The sequence below is a fragment of the Rattus norvegicus genome, chromosome 15, assembly GCF_021556685.1.
Source record: "Rattus norvegicus strain SHRSP/BbbUtx chromosome 15, alternate assembly SHRSP_T2T, whole genome shotgun sequence".
Taxonomy (NCBI): Eukaryota; Metazoa; Chordata; class Mammalia; order Rodentia; family Muridae; genus Rattus; species Rattus norvegicus.
Window position 1 is genome coordinate 2896340 of NC_141548.1, and position 14357 is coordinate 2910696.

General features: G+C 43.8%; 1 protein-coding gene and 1 non-coding gene across 7 annotated transcripts in view; both read right to left on the reverse strand.

The window, feature by feature from the left end:
- Adk (adenosine kinase) overlaps positions 1-14357 on the reverse strand; it is a 381245-nt gene that overhangs the window by 23750 nt on the left and 343138 nt on the right.
- On the reverse strand, positions 5999-6071 carry Trnad-auc2 (transfer RNA aspartic acid (anticodon AUC) 2). Its single transcript has one exon. It is a non-coding gene; the product is annotated as a tRNA-Asp (tRNA).

A 14357-nucleotide genomic window follows, 5' to 3' on the forward strand; every position in this document is an offset into this window, starting at 1 on the left:
AATGTAAATAATAGTGTTGAGTGCCTTTCTACAGGAAAATTGTAGTGCCAGGAAAATGTCAGTGGTCCCCCAAAAACAGACTGGAGCCAATCAGATGCAAGTCACAGCAGGGTCTTTATTCTATTCCAGCTAGCATGGGCCCCCAATGCACTGCTGTCACACAGGACGGTTTTGGTGGTGGGGGATCCCCAAATGTCTATCAGGGCAAGGCTTTATGGTAAGCAACAATCAGGGAACACGTGTGCAAGCATCTCATTGGAAAGCAACTGTGGCCTCTAAGGTAACTGGCTGGTGCTGGGAGTCAATCATAAACTTAACTTCTGCTCCCCTCTGCATTGGTGGTCATCGGGAGGGGGTGGGCTTGTAACCTGGGGTGCAGGTTTGTTGGGGAAATAACCTGGATGTGCTGGTCTTGCTGAGGGTGTAACCTGGAGACGCTGGTCTTGTTGGGGATTTGCCTAGAGACTAGAGCTAGGCTCAGGTTTCGTTGGGGTGGGGAACAACTTGGAAACTAATGCTAGGTACCAGTCTGTTTATCTGAGTTCAAACTTAGATCAGGTCCTCTAAAATGGAGTCTGAACTTTAAAGATTTGGCATCCCCAAATCGCAATGACGAAATAGAAATTTTACTTTTATTCTGTGACAACACTTAAGGTCCACGTCAAGGATTATTGATTTTAGTTGGTTTATTATAGATAAGCTGATCTTGTTACTTTTGGCCAACTGCCCATCAGCTAACAAAAGGCACAGCTACCAAAGAACACAGGGGCAACACCGCAGGGGCAGTCTTTCCCCCTACAGAGTAACCTCTGACAGTACTCAAAGCTTGGCACATGACAGCTCTGGATACTTTTGATGGAGTCTGGGTCTGGGATTACAGGTGTTCATCACCATCCCCAACTCTAAGAGAGATTCAACACAACAACACACACACACATGCTAAAGAAAAAAATGACCCTACTGTGCTGTGTGGTAAAACTTGCCAGGAATCCTGGTACTGCCGTGATTACAGGTAGGAGGATCTTGGGTTGGAGACCAGCCTAGGCTACAAAGTGAGACTCATCTCATAAAACCAAACAAAACCAATCTTCTCAGCAATGCTGAGATTCAGGAAGTCCAAGGGTGTTCTTAGCAAGTTTATTTCATATGTCTCAGTGCAGTTAGGAAGGTGGCCCAGCGGATTTGCAGGTGACAAAGTTGAACTGTGGTGTCCAAAGTTTGGATAACCCTGGATGCTAAAAACGCAGAGCCATTTATTTAATTCTAATTAACAATGGTTAGATGACTCACGAATGTGATCTCAACACTTAGAATGCTGAGTCGGGAGGATCACAGAGGCCAGCCTAGGCTACACGATGAGTTAAGACCAGCCTGGGCTACGCAATAAAATCTTGTTTCAAAAAAACAATAATTTGGAAGCAATTAAACTCTCCCCACTTTGTGATTTTAGATCCTACGTGGCGGTAAACAGGACTGCAATTAATTGGATGTTGTGGTACAAATCTGGAGGATTAGTGTTTCCAGGGAGCATGCAGTACGTACACTTATATAGGCAGAACAAAAGATGCGAGCAGACTTTATTAGAAAACACAGGAAAGAGCTGCAGTCTGATTTAGGGAAAGGTCTACCCATAAATATTATAGAGAAATCTAGTTTCATTACTTTCAAGTATAAGTCACACTATATAGGGAATGAACCTAGAACCAATGAATGAGAGAATTCATTCAGAGGATGAATGAAGCTAATGAGTTACTACTAACAATGGGGTTACATAATATAATAATTGGACACGTCTGTAAAATACTTTGGGTAACAATTGTAGAAAGTGGGGGCTAGGGAGATGGCTCAGTTGGTGAAGTGCTTGTCTGGCAAACAGGAAGCCTGCATTTGATCTCTGAAACCCATAAAAAGCCAGCACTGGAACTGGGAAATGGAAGGTAGATGCTTATAGGCCAGGAGGCAAAAATAAGAGACGCACTATGTACACAAGAGAAATAAATCCTGAGAGTCGTCCTCTGACTTCTACATGTGTCCTGTACACACACACACACACACACACACACACACACACACACACACACACACACACATACACGCACGCGCGCGCCACAGACAAAACTCATGGAAATGAAAAAAACAATACAAAGCTGGGTGTGGTGGAGCATTCCTTTAATCTCAGCATTTGGGAGGCAGAGGCAGGAGAATGTCTTTGAGTTCCAGCCCAAACAAGGATACATGGTAAGATTTAGGCTAAAACCCTCCCCAAACAAGCAAGCAAGCAAACAAACAAACGGAGCTTATAAGGACTGGGGTGAGAGGGTGGGTAGTGTGTGATGTGAGGTTGGAAAGTTGGTAATGACTGCAAACGTTCACGGAGTGCCTTTCACAAGGGCAGTTCTCATGGACGCGAGCGGAGAAGGCCTGGTGCTTTACTCACGCACTGCCGTCCACCGTGGGACGCACTCTCTCGCTCTCACTCATTTCCACGACCTTCACTGACGACTGGAGGCGGCCTTCCATCTCCCCTTATCACACACAGTGCTGCAGAGCATTCAAGCTCTTATCTTTTATACCATTTGAATCTAATTATTATAGTTAATAGCCAAATCGACGGTATCATTCCTACTTGACCCAGGGAACTGACACAAATAAGCCACGTTGTTCTACGAATAGCATGAAATTCGCCTTAACGGGTAGGGAGGAAGTGAGGACGCCGGAACTGTTTCCTCTCACTAGGACGCATGCATCAGGATAGGAGCAAAGACACCCTGCTCAGACTGCCCTAACAAACAGGGTAATGGGACAGATGACAAACTCTCCTAACAACAGAGATTTACAGAACGATCCTAATTAACAAGGACTTCAGGGAATGAGGAACTCTGAGTTAATTTAATTTTCTGGTTAACTAAAGAAAAAGCAGAAAGTCTTTTTAGTTGGGAAATTTTCTAAATGTATTAACATACTATATTAATATACCATGACATCCCTGCTTTAATTAATTTATGGAACTCAATGAATTTTTTTTTCTGAGACTAGAGAATCTTACAGCGCATCTGAATATCATTATCTTGAGCATTAATTCTTACTCTAGTTCTCAAGGTATGCCTTTCATGAGAAGCAGGCTCAGTGGAGTGGTGGGGATGTTTGCATTAAAATCTAAAACCAACCATGGTTTAAGTTTGGTTTGGGCTCAGCTTCTTTATTTAATACATGTTTGTCAAAACCTTGTCTCATGCTAGGGACTGTATTACAGACTGAACGTGAACGTGTCAAATGGTGCAGAGAAAACTCAGGCCTTTACTGGGCCTACATTCCAGAACGGCAGGCACTAGCTATACAAGGGACAAAGGAATGAGCAGACAGGGCTATCAGTAGACTACACAGAGAAAGAGAAACGGGACATCAGGACCAGTAGCACAGAGTGGGGAGCTAGAGTCTGGCAGAGGAAGTGATATCTGGGTGACAAGGAGGAGCAAGTCATGTGACAATCATGTAAATGTGGAGGCTGTAGGCTAGCAACAAGCTTTGTCAAATGCAAGGTAGGCTCCACGACAGGAGTACACATGCAAATGTCTGGTTTTTTTTTTTTTCTTTTTTCTTTTCTTTTTTCTTTTTTTCGGAGCTGGGGACCAAACCCAGGGCCTTGCACTTGCTAGGCCAAATGTCTATTTTTATTGTTACTGCTTTGGTTTGTTTTTGAAGCTCAAGAACAACTTCATTAGAAAGTTTTCAAAGAAAAAAAACCATGATAGGCAACCTGTGAGAGTTCAATCTGCGTGGAGAACAGAGAGGAGGAAAAGACCATTTGACGCTGGCGTGGGGGTCTGGAGGTCAGATGCATGACTAACAAGCACCCCATGGCAAACAGAAGGAACATGGAAGGCCCAAACCCTGGGAAAGTCAGCTAGGTGTGACGGTGCACGCTTTTAATCCCAGCACTTAGCAGGTGGAGGCAGGAGGATCTCTAAGTTCAAGGCTAGCCTGGTCTACAGAAGGAGTTTCAGGATAGCGACAGCTACACAGGAAATCTTAGCAAAACCTATTAGGGAAGCTATGCTGAGAAAAGAATAAATTAAAGTTTTTTTTAATACTAAAAGTGGGCAGAATTATGAAAGTACATGACTATGGATGGAAGCTATTGCTTTTTCCTTTCTTGAGCCAGGTTCTTGCTATGTAGCCCAGGCTGGCCTTGAACTTGCAGGGATTAGCTACCATCTGCAATTTAAAACTGTACAAGTTTGAAAGAAGACACCTATTTTCTATAGTCCTTATACATATTTATTATCATTTATAATATATTTATACACACATATAAAATAACACATTTGCTTATGAAACACTGTAAAAAAGAGAAAGAGATCTAATGTATAATGCTAAGGTAGGAGCTTACTTTCTTCAGACAACAAATACTTACGGAACGACAGCCACAAGCTCGTTATACTCTGCTAAGTCCTTTGGAGGAGACGAGACACGGGAGAAACACACAGATACAGTCTGTCTTTTCAGTGTGCTTAAAAACATGCAGGGAGACCTGGCCTGCGTGGCCTCTGAGCTATCAGATGGTATAACACCCATCAGAACTGCAGTGGGAGCTGGGAGGGAGGGAGCGGGAACAAGATGAACATGGCTAGCTCAGATGGCTTTGTGGAGAAGAGACGTGAGCTAGTTCTGCGGATGTGGATAAGATGGAGAGGAAAAGAAAGCTGCAATTGCCTGAGAGGAATACAGAGAATGGGGCTTCTGACTGTAAGACAGAGTCCAGCAATTTCTAGAGATTCTGAGAGTCAGAGGTTAGGGTTTGATGCATCAGAAGATGGGATGGTCTCTTGGTGAAATCCTACTGCACTAAGGCTCTTACAGGCCACCTCAGGCCATTTTCATTCCCATACTTTGGGTACTGTCAACTGATTTTATAAACAAATACACAGAGGCTCACAGGGTGTCAAGTGCTGGGGCTCATGGGAAAGGCAGGTCTTTGGGACAAGGGGAATGAGGAAGAAGTAGGTAGCCGCTCATGCAGTGTTGCTGCCATTTGTGTGATGGTGACAGTGGGTCTTGATAAAATGTTATAAAGCAGTTAATGGAAACTGAAATTCCCTTAAGCAGGTGCTAATAAACAAGTTTGAATAAATTAACCGATAAAACCCCATAGATAAGAAAGGCAGTACAACGTTATGATCAGGAGGGTGACCCAGGCTCTGTAGGATTAGAATCCAAACAGCTTTGTCGTTGTTCTCTGGTAAACCAAACTAACCTCTCTGACTTCCTGAGGTTTAAAAACCAGGCAGCTGAGGCGATGAGATGGCTCAGTGGAAGGAGGGGCTTGCTGCCAAGCCTGACGACCTGCGTTCCATCCCTGAAACCCATACAGTAGAAGCAGAGAATGAATGCCTACAGGTGTTCTTGTTGGTCCTTTGACTGACACACATACTTTGTGCATGCACACACACACACAAATAGTAAATACAAATGTTCTAAGTTAAAAGAGAGACTGTGCCAAGGACCTTCCCCTAATGGATAAAGACTTCAGGGGACCAATCACTGGGTAAGGAGGAGGCAGGACTTCCAGGTTGGAGGGGGAAGAGAGGAGGAGAAAAGGGACTTGGGGGTTTTGGGAAGGGAGATTTTAGGGTACAGATGTAATGAGCTAGATGCCCCTGGTTAGACAGGGGATTTAATTTACTATGGCTTACTAATTAGGATGTTAGTAGCTGCACCCACTGTTGGTTCTAAACTAGGTTTGTGTGGTGTTTTCCTTCACAGTGACAAGACTGAGTTCCAGAGAAAGGTATGGGGGCAGGGCACCCCAGCCAGCCACAGAATTTGGTTGCACGGAGCTGGCATGGCAGCGACCATTGGAGCATAGTGAATTGTGTGGAGAGATTTCGAAAGCTCTAGGCAAGAGAGTCTGCCAAGACGAACCAGCCCGCTGGTGCCGTGTGGCCTGCCAGTGCCCTGGCTAGTGTGGGATGGTGCATTTTTTAGGATTTACCGCTGGTGCCCAACGTGGGGCATGAACTGACGACCCTGAGATTGATAGTCTCATGTTCTACCAACTGAGCCAGCTGGGCTAATTCAAGGGTTGGTGTGTGTGCGTGCACGCATGTGCGTTACATCAGAATTTTTAAAGCAGCAAGCAGAAAAGCTGGCACACAGTATACACTCATAGTCCCTTTGAATACATGAAAAAATACATTACTTATCTTAAATTGAGACATAGAGATAGAGGGGATCCAGGTCTCACTTAAGATGGCTGTTTCTCAGTCAGACCTAGAGGTGCACAGCTATAATCCCAGCACTAGAGACTATGGCAAATTTAAGGTAACATTTCAAGGCTCTTTCTCAAGGAGTGAACAAAGCAATTTGCTGTTTTTGATGACACGGGCTTTATGTTGAAGATCAACTAACTACATGTTACTGTTTGTAGCAGGTTCTCTGTTCACATTTCCTTTTAGTTACTGTGAATTGTCAGTGCTGGATGTAGGTAGTTTTGTAAGGGTTAGGGATGTAGTTCAGTGGTCAGGCACATGGGAGGCCTTGGGTCTCATCCCTACTCACTACTGCTTAAAAAAGAAGTTTGCAGTAGAGATGATAAAAACATAACAAGAGTAGGAATCAGTGCTCTCAAATCTTATTCTATGCTGTGCTTGCTTTGTATTTTTTTTTTTTTTTTTGGTTCTTTTTTTTTGGTTCTTTTTTTCGGAGCTGGGGACTGAACCCAGGGCCTTGCGCTTCCTAGGTAAGTGCTCTACCACTGAGCTAAATCCCCAGCCCCGCTTTGTATTTTTAAAAAGAGGTATGCATGCATGCATGTATGTATATATGCTTGTGAGTTTATGGAGACCACATACATATATACACAGACTGAAGAAGGTATGGATCCTGGGCCTAGGGTGAAGGCAGTTGTGAGCCTCTTGGTATGGCTGCCCAACCAAACTTGAGTCCTCTGAAGAGGAGTCAGTGAGTAAGCACTGTAGTTAAACTGAACCATCTCTGTAGCCCGTGTACTCCTTTCTTGTTTTCTTTACTAGCTTAGCCCATATGGGTCACTTGGCCATCTGTGAGTTGCTTAAGTTTGGTAAGGTTCCCAACCCTCACATACTCAGCCGAGAGACTAGGCCGACTGGCACAAAATTTGGCTGCCCAAGAAGGAGAAAAGGCAAGACTCTCTCTCTCTGGTGATTCCTAGCATCCAGAACTCTGCTTAGCACACACACTACAGGACTGAGGATGCTCAGTACATGTTTGCTGAACAAACACAGGAGCTTTGCTTGAATACCAAACTGACTGCTTTATTCCCCTTTGCAAAGCCCTGTAATGGCTCTCCACAGGCTTCCTGTTTTTGTTGCTGCTTGGGTCTGTTTTAGGATAAGTCTTGTTATAAGGCCCTGCTGGCTTCCGACTCACAATCTTCCTGAGCAGGCCTCAGGGCTGGGAAGATTACAGGCAGCTTGTCTTGCAAGCCTCTCTGGCATGTGAATTCAGCCTACTGTTGAAGCTTCATCTCTTGCTGTTTCCCTGCCCTGTGGCTGCTCCTTGGTCATATCTGTGACTTCCCCAAGCATGCCCTGTATACACATGGAATGGTTTGTTTAGGCAGTCTCTTCTCTTTCTTCCAAATCCCAGGTAATATACACTCGTTTTACTCTAAGTCTCTGATCTTCAAGCAGAATCAACTCCTTCCTATTTGTGTGATCATTTGTAGCCTTCATATACATCTATGAAAGCATGAGGTGTACTTAAAGATTTATTTATTCTAAGTATTTTTTCTGAGTAAAATCTAAGCTCTTGTGGGTAGGAATTAAGGCTTAATCTTACTACCGGCCCTTACTTTCATATATCCTACAAGAAGGTGTTCAGTTTACATTTATTAGAATATTTGTTTGTGCTAGAATTTAAGCTCCTAGAGTCTGAGGGTCTGTTTCACATTTGATTATCTCTTAGGATCTAAGAGATTATACTAAGATCTCAACTATGAGGCACAGTGTTACAGTACAGAAGGATTTACTATTCTGCTGGCTTATTTACTTTTATTTTTGGAGACGGGGTCTCATGTAGCCGAGGGTGACTGAACTCCTGGTTCTCCTGCCTCCATCTTCACGTGCAGGGATTATAGCTGTGCACCACTAGGTCTGGGTTTATGCAGTGCTGGGAATCGAACCTAGGGCTATGTGCACGCTGGGCAAGCATCCACACTGAGCTACATCTCAACCCTTTAAATCGGTATTTTTTATTTGTACTGAGGGATGACTGAAAAGTGTGTTACAATGATGGTGCCTCGATATTTCTGTCCCACAAAGGAACAGTAGCAATGACTGCCCTGCAATGTCTGCTCCAAGTAAATCACCTTCCTCTCTTGTCCAGTTTTCGCAAACGAACTAGACTTGATTTGGGGATTTTGAAACAGAAGGCTCTGCGATGAAAGGAGAGCCAGTCTAGATCCTCTTACATCAGCTGCCGCACCAACCAGGAGAAGGTTGTCGCTCTGAGACTCTAGGATGCTCGTCCCTCTTGGATGCTATACTGCATTGCCTCGTTTCCATTTCCGAGCTTTGACAAATGTGGCTGGGGTTCACGGGAACGAGGGCTATGGAAGCCACCTCTTTGCTCCTGTTACTGAAGGTGTTGTTCCTTAACACCTCTGCTTGCTTGTTTTTTTAAACATGGTCTTATGGAGCTCAAGTTAGGATGGAGCTTGATAATTCAGCTGAGAGTGACTTTGAACTGCTGATCCTCCTGCCTCTACCTCTCAAGGGCTGGAATTACAACAAGCATGTGTTCAACCTCATTTTCAGTCTTAGTAAAACAACTTCTTGGTGAGATAGTCTCTGATGGTCCAGAACAGGCCTGAACTTGTCCCCAGTGTAGGGGACTGCCAGGGCGTTGAGGTTGGAGTGGGTGGGTGGGGGTGGGAGCATCCTCATAGAACCAGGGCGAGGGGGAGGGGATATGGGGGGGGAAGAGGATAACATTTGAGATGTAAATACACAAAATATTCAAGAAAAATAAAATGAAAAAAATAAAGCATATGTTGGACTCAAGAGTAGAACACATGTGCCTTAATCTTGCACATTCCAAGACTATTAAAGAAGTCCCTGTAGTTAACAGATAGCTCTTCTTTGGTTATATAATTTAAAAATAATAGCAAAATGAGGTGGGAATGATAGCTTAAACACAACAAGAAAGTCTAGTGTTCTAGGTACCTAATAAATGTTGATTGACGGAATTTAAGAAAATTTAAAAATAGGAATCAAATTTAGTTTCTTGACAGCTTACTATTCATAGCCTTAAGAAGCTTAGATGTAAGGGTAGGGAGAAGGGGGCATAGGATGTTTTGGAGCTGGAGTTACAAATGGTTGTGAGCCACCCAACATGGATGCTTGGAACTAAACCAGAGTCTTCTGCACCCTCCCTTTCCTCCCTGTTCCCCCCAATCCTCTCCTTTCCTTCTTTTCTGGCAGCAGGGAAGTGTGTGTGTGTGTGTTGTGTTGGGGGGGCGAGATTCCACCTTGTTACCCCGGCTGGCCTCACAGGCAGAGATCTGCCTGCCTCTGCTTCTCCAATGGCAGAATTAAAGGTATGTGCCACCATGACCGGCTTATTTCTCTATTCCTAAGGCCATTCTTTCCGAGGGCAAACCACAAGTAGGTTCTCTGCAGTGTGCGAGGCTTTGTGGTGCTCTGTGAGGGTAAAACGGTGCTATAGGTAGAGAACAGGCTGAGCTCCAGATAGGAGAGCTTGCGGAGATCAGCTGCTAACTCTACTTTGGTAATTGAATATACAAACCTATGATCCTTTTAGGCTCACCTAATTAGTATTAAACGAGTTTACTTAATTACAGCTGTAAATTAAATGCATAGGGTTTGCCTCATCTCAGAATAATTACATGCGCATTGTAATGTGAATTATGGAACATTAATTCGAACTTTATCGATTATTCCCTAAACAGAGCCTGGGGCTCATTAGGACAAAGCTATTATCATAGCAGTTTTGATAAATATCTTCGAGAACATCCCTAAATAATGTCTGTACTTTGAAATTCTTCAAAGGAGAGGTATATACTTGAATCTCAATGGATTGAGTACATCGGTTTATTGGTAAGTCCGGTAGAGAAAGTGTTCCTGCTGAAGTATTCGGGTAGAGAGAGGTGTCTCAGCAGGAGCTGATGCAGTGTTGCAAACAGGTTCTTACGAGTGAGTAACGTTAAGTAACTACAGTCAAGCCACTCTACCAGGCTCATCGCTCTTAGCTTTGTTTGGAAGGAGGAAGTGGTAGGTTAGCACATCAGGAAAATGCTAGGTTTATTTCAGCCACGAAAATAGAGGAGGGAGCAGACTTTCATTCTGTGGATACTTTACAATGATCATTAAGCCCCTTCATCTAAAAAAGGAAAGGAAAGGAAAGGAAAGGAAAGGAAAGGAAAGGAAAGGAAAGGAAAGGAAAGGAAAGGAAAGGGAAGGGAAGGGAAGGGAAGGGAAGGGAGGAAGGAAGGAGACCTTGAGGTGTCAGTGTAGTTTAGCTGGTATGTTTGCCTTGCATGTGTACAACCCTAGCTTTAATCTCCAGCACTCTTGTGTCTATGGTCGTATACATTGTAACCAACCCCAGCACTCAGGAAGCAAAGGCAAGGAGGACAGAAGTTCAGTTATCTTCAGCTACATAGTGCGTTCAAGGCCAGCTTAGGATACATGATATCCTGTTTCAAAATAAATACATGAAAATAAAAATCAAGACTCTTGATTAGTTGGGAATCGCCTAGGACAACAAGGCTCACCCAATATATAAGTTAATATACTTTAATTTGGAGGAGGGAAAGAGGGAACTATAACCACAAATTAAAATATTTAAAATACAGCTTTATGAGCAAGCCTCAGACTTTTTCCTTAGGTATAAAGTAGATTTAAGGAAAAAAATATTTTCTTCTTCTCTTTTATAACTTAAATTTTATTGTATGTGCATTGGTGTTTTACCTGCATAGATGTCTAGGTGAGGGTGTTGGATACCTACATAGATGGTTGTGAGCTGACATGTGGGTGCTGGGAACTGAAGCCAGGGCCTCTGGAAGAACAGCCAGCGCTTCTACTCACTGAGCCATTTCTCCAGCCCCTGAATAATGAGATTTTCATGATTAAAATATACAAAGTTCAGACAAGACTCTTGCCTTAGATGATTTAAATGCACACACTGTTTCTCAGGCTTCTCTTTCTTATAAGGCAACGCCACTGGCCATTCTACTAACTAAGCTCCTATTGCTCCCTGCATCTGCTTGGCTGGCTCAAGTACTTGGTGGAGGGCTGCTCTCAGTAGACACATGAGGGCTGCTGCTTTGGAGCAAGGGCTTGATCCAGACCTAGTAGCAACGACAGGAGCCCGAGCAGGCAGAGCAAGGCTTTCTTGTGCATTCGGCATTTCTAACTGACCACCATACCTTTCCCCTGTGTGTCTTTGTAATTTTCACCATTTTATCCCTTTAAATACTGCCGGAAGGGGAGACCACAGCATAATAAACCTGTTTTAATTCAGCTCAGTTTTGGCTTAAAGCAAACATCTAATTACTTGTGATTAGTTCTAAAGAGCATAGCCGATGCTCATGTTCAGAGCCTATGTTTGATCTACCCAGTGGTTTCCCTCAGCTTTCCCTGCCTTTCAGCCTTTCTGTTCCCCCGCGTTAGCTTAATCCTTATGGCAGCTGAAGAATTGTAAAACACCATTCTCCCGCTGCACAAGATATCTGTATTGTGCCACTCACATTTGAAGGGGTTTATATTATTAGCCTTGAATAATGTGCTCAAATTCAGATTAAACTCAGACTACTCTGCAATAAGTGACAAGATGCATGAGAGCGCTGCCGTCCAGGCAGCTGTAATTATACAATTATTGATGAAGTTCCTGTTGATAAACAATGCAAACATTAGGAAATACTATTTTGCAATTAAATGGTGAAGAAAGCTGTTTATTGCCTTCTACTCCATCCTCTTAATAAGGCTGGAGTTGCAGATGTTCGCGTCTGCCGCATTGATGTTAAATGGTGCATGATACTCTAGGTGGTTCCCATAACCTTGCTTTGTCTACTATGAACTGACTCAATTGATATGATAATAGACGAAAGAGTGGGGGCTGAACGGCAACAATTTGCATAGCCTTGAAATCTGCCTTTATTGGACAGCCAAGTGTTCCTAAAAGTTCTTGTTCAGTTGTCACCGACAACAATGTGTTAGACAAACAATATTTTGAAATGAACCACACAGGTGGGAACACCACTTACCGAGGCTTTTATTGTTATCAAGCAAGGTACTCTTCAGCACGTTTATGAAGCTAACAACTGGGGTTTTGTGATTTCTATGGGGTTCAATCGCTGTTGGAGCAGCAATCGTTCAGAAGTTACAGAGGTGCGGCACTGACAGCTTTGACATGGATCTAAGAGAACACTGCTCCCTTTCAAAACACTCGAATTCTATCAGGTTTTCCATAACCATATACCAAAGTCACCAATGTAATTCAGTACTGTACTTTATCCAAAGGTAGAAAAAGAGAAGGTGTCTGAGAAACACGACACAGGGCTAGGCAGATGGCTCAGTGAGTACAATGCTTGCTGTGCAAGCAAGGGGACCTGAGTTAGGATCTCCCGGACCCAAGTAAAATGCTGGGCCTGGCTAGAGCCCCAGCACTGGTGTTGGGGCAGGGAAATAGACAGGCAGATTGCCAGAGTTTTCTGTTCAGCTAGGCTAAACAAATGGGTTTATTGAGAGACCCTGTCTCAAAGGATAAAATAAAAATTGATCCTAGATGACAGTCAACTTCTGTGTTTTCTTTGTCCCCTTACCATGTGTATATAGCACACATCCACACCCACCCACATACAAAATCCATAATAAAAATAAATAAGATAATAAAAGCTCATATAAGAATGGTGGGCACTGCTCTGATGTGTGTCAAAATGGGGGTACACAACCAACACGGAAGAAAACTGTAAAAGTTCCCTTAGCAGTAATAGGAGAACTACTAGAAAGATACAATAAAAGTAAGGGAGAACTAGAACTCTAAGAGGCTTGGATGATGAATAACAAAGTAAGAGGAAGTACGTGGAGAGGACTGGATGATTAAAATGTCACGAAGAACAGTGAAAAGGTAAAAAGTCCTAGCAAAGCTAATAGAGAAATGTTCATCCTAATGTAGACACATACAAAACAGGAAACACCAGCAAGATGCCCACCTGGGACCCATATGGAACTATTTAACTCCTTGAAGAACAGAGCTCCATGTGACAGGTTGGCTAAGATATAGGAGATGGTGGTTATGGTGGTGCATTCTACAATCCCAGTACTCAGGAATTTAAGGCAGGAGGATTGCTGTGAGTTCATGGTTAGTCTGGATATCCCATCTCAGAGACTCCACTAAGATACACCTAGCGAGTTCCTCACATCTCAGGAGGAAGAGATAGCGCAGTGTCTTGGCTAACCTGTGGCAGGCGAGCAGGCATGGAGGAGAAGGCATCAATTGTAAGAGGTGAAAGGTTTGAGGGCTTGTAAAGTCTGAGGGTGAAAGCTTCCAAAAGAGTAAGGGTCTAAGAAAGTGTTTCAAGGTCGAGGAAGATGTTCCGAGGTGGGTAAATGCAAGCTATGAAGGATTTATCCTTTTGTAAATGTAGAGATTCCTGTAAGCTTCAGGGAGTCCACTTGAATCCGTCTCTCGCAGGTCAGTACTGTAAGTTAACAGCCGGTTTGCATCCCTACCTGCCCATTCCTGAGGATAGGATCTATTTCCCTTTCCCTGGGCCCAAGAATTTCAAATATACACCCACGAGAAAGTTTTTCTCCCTAAACCTTTATCTTCTGCCCCTAACATCCAGGGCAGCTCTGAAAGAGTTAGTTACCAACAGGCGCTCTGGCCCAGCCCCACAGACTGCTCCAACGGAGCCTACACACGCCTCCCCCAGATGCTCCCACAGCCTAGACAGCAGTGAAACAACCGACTGTCTCTGCGTTTGGTCGAAGGTCCAGCTTTTGCTCAAAAACAGTGCCCTGATGGCAGCAGGAAGTACTCACAGATGCTTAGACATCCCTTATTCATTTATAACTAACAAAAGACTGAAATGTTTTGCTTCTGGACCCTGGGATGAGGGTCCGAGGTGCATATTTACATATCAAAGCAGACCTGGACTCCAGGTTCTCCCAGCATCTCAGTCCCTAGCTCCCATACCTGCCCCAACCCTAAATCTTCTAGCTCAGCCCCTGGGCTGCTCTTATCCCAGAGGCTCTTCCCCATATAATCCAATTTGTGCTCTCTCTCTCTCTCCCTTCTCCCCCATTTTCTTCTCTCTCTGCACACATCCTTTCTCCCCCAACCCCACAATGGCG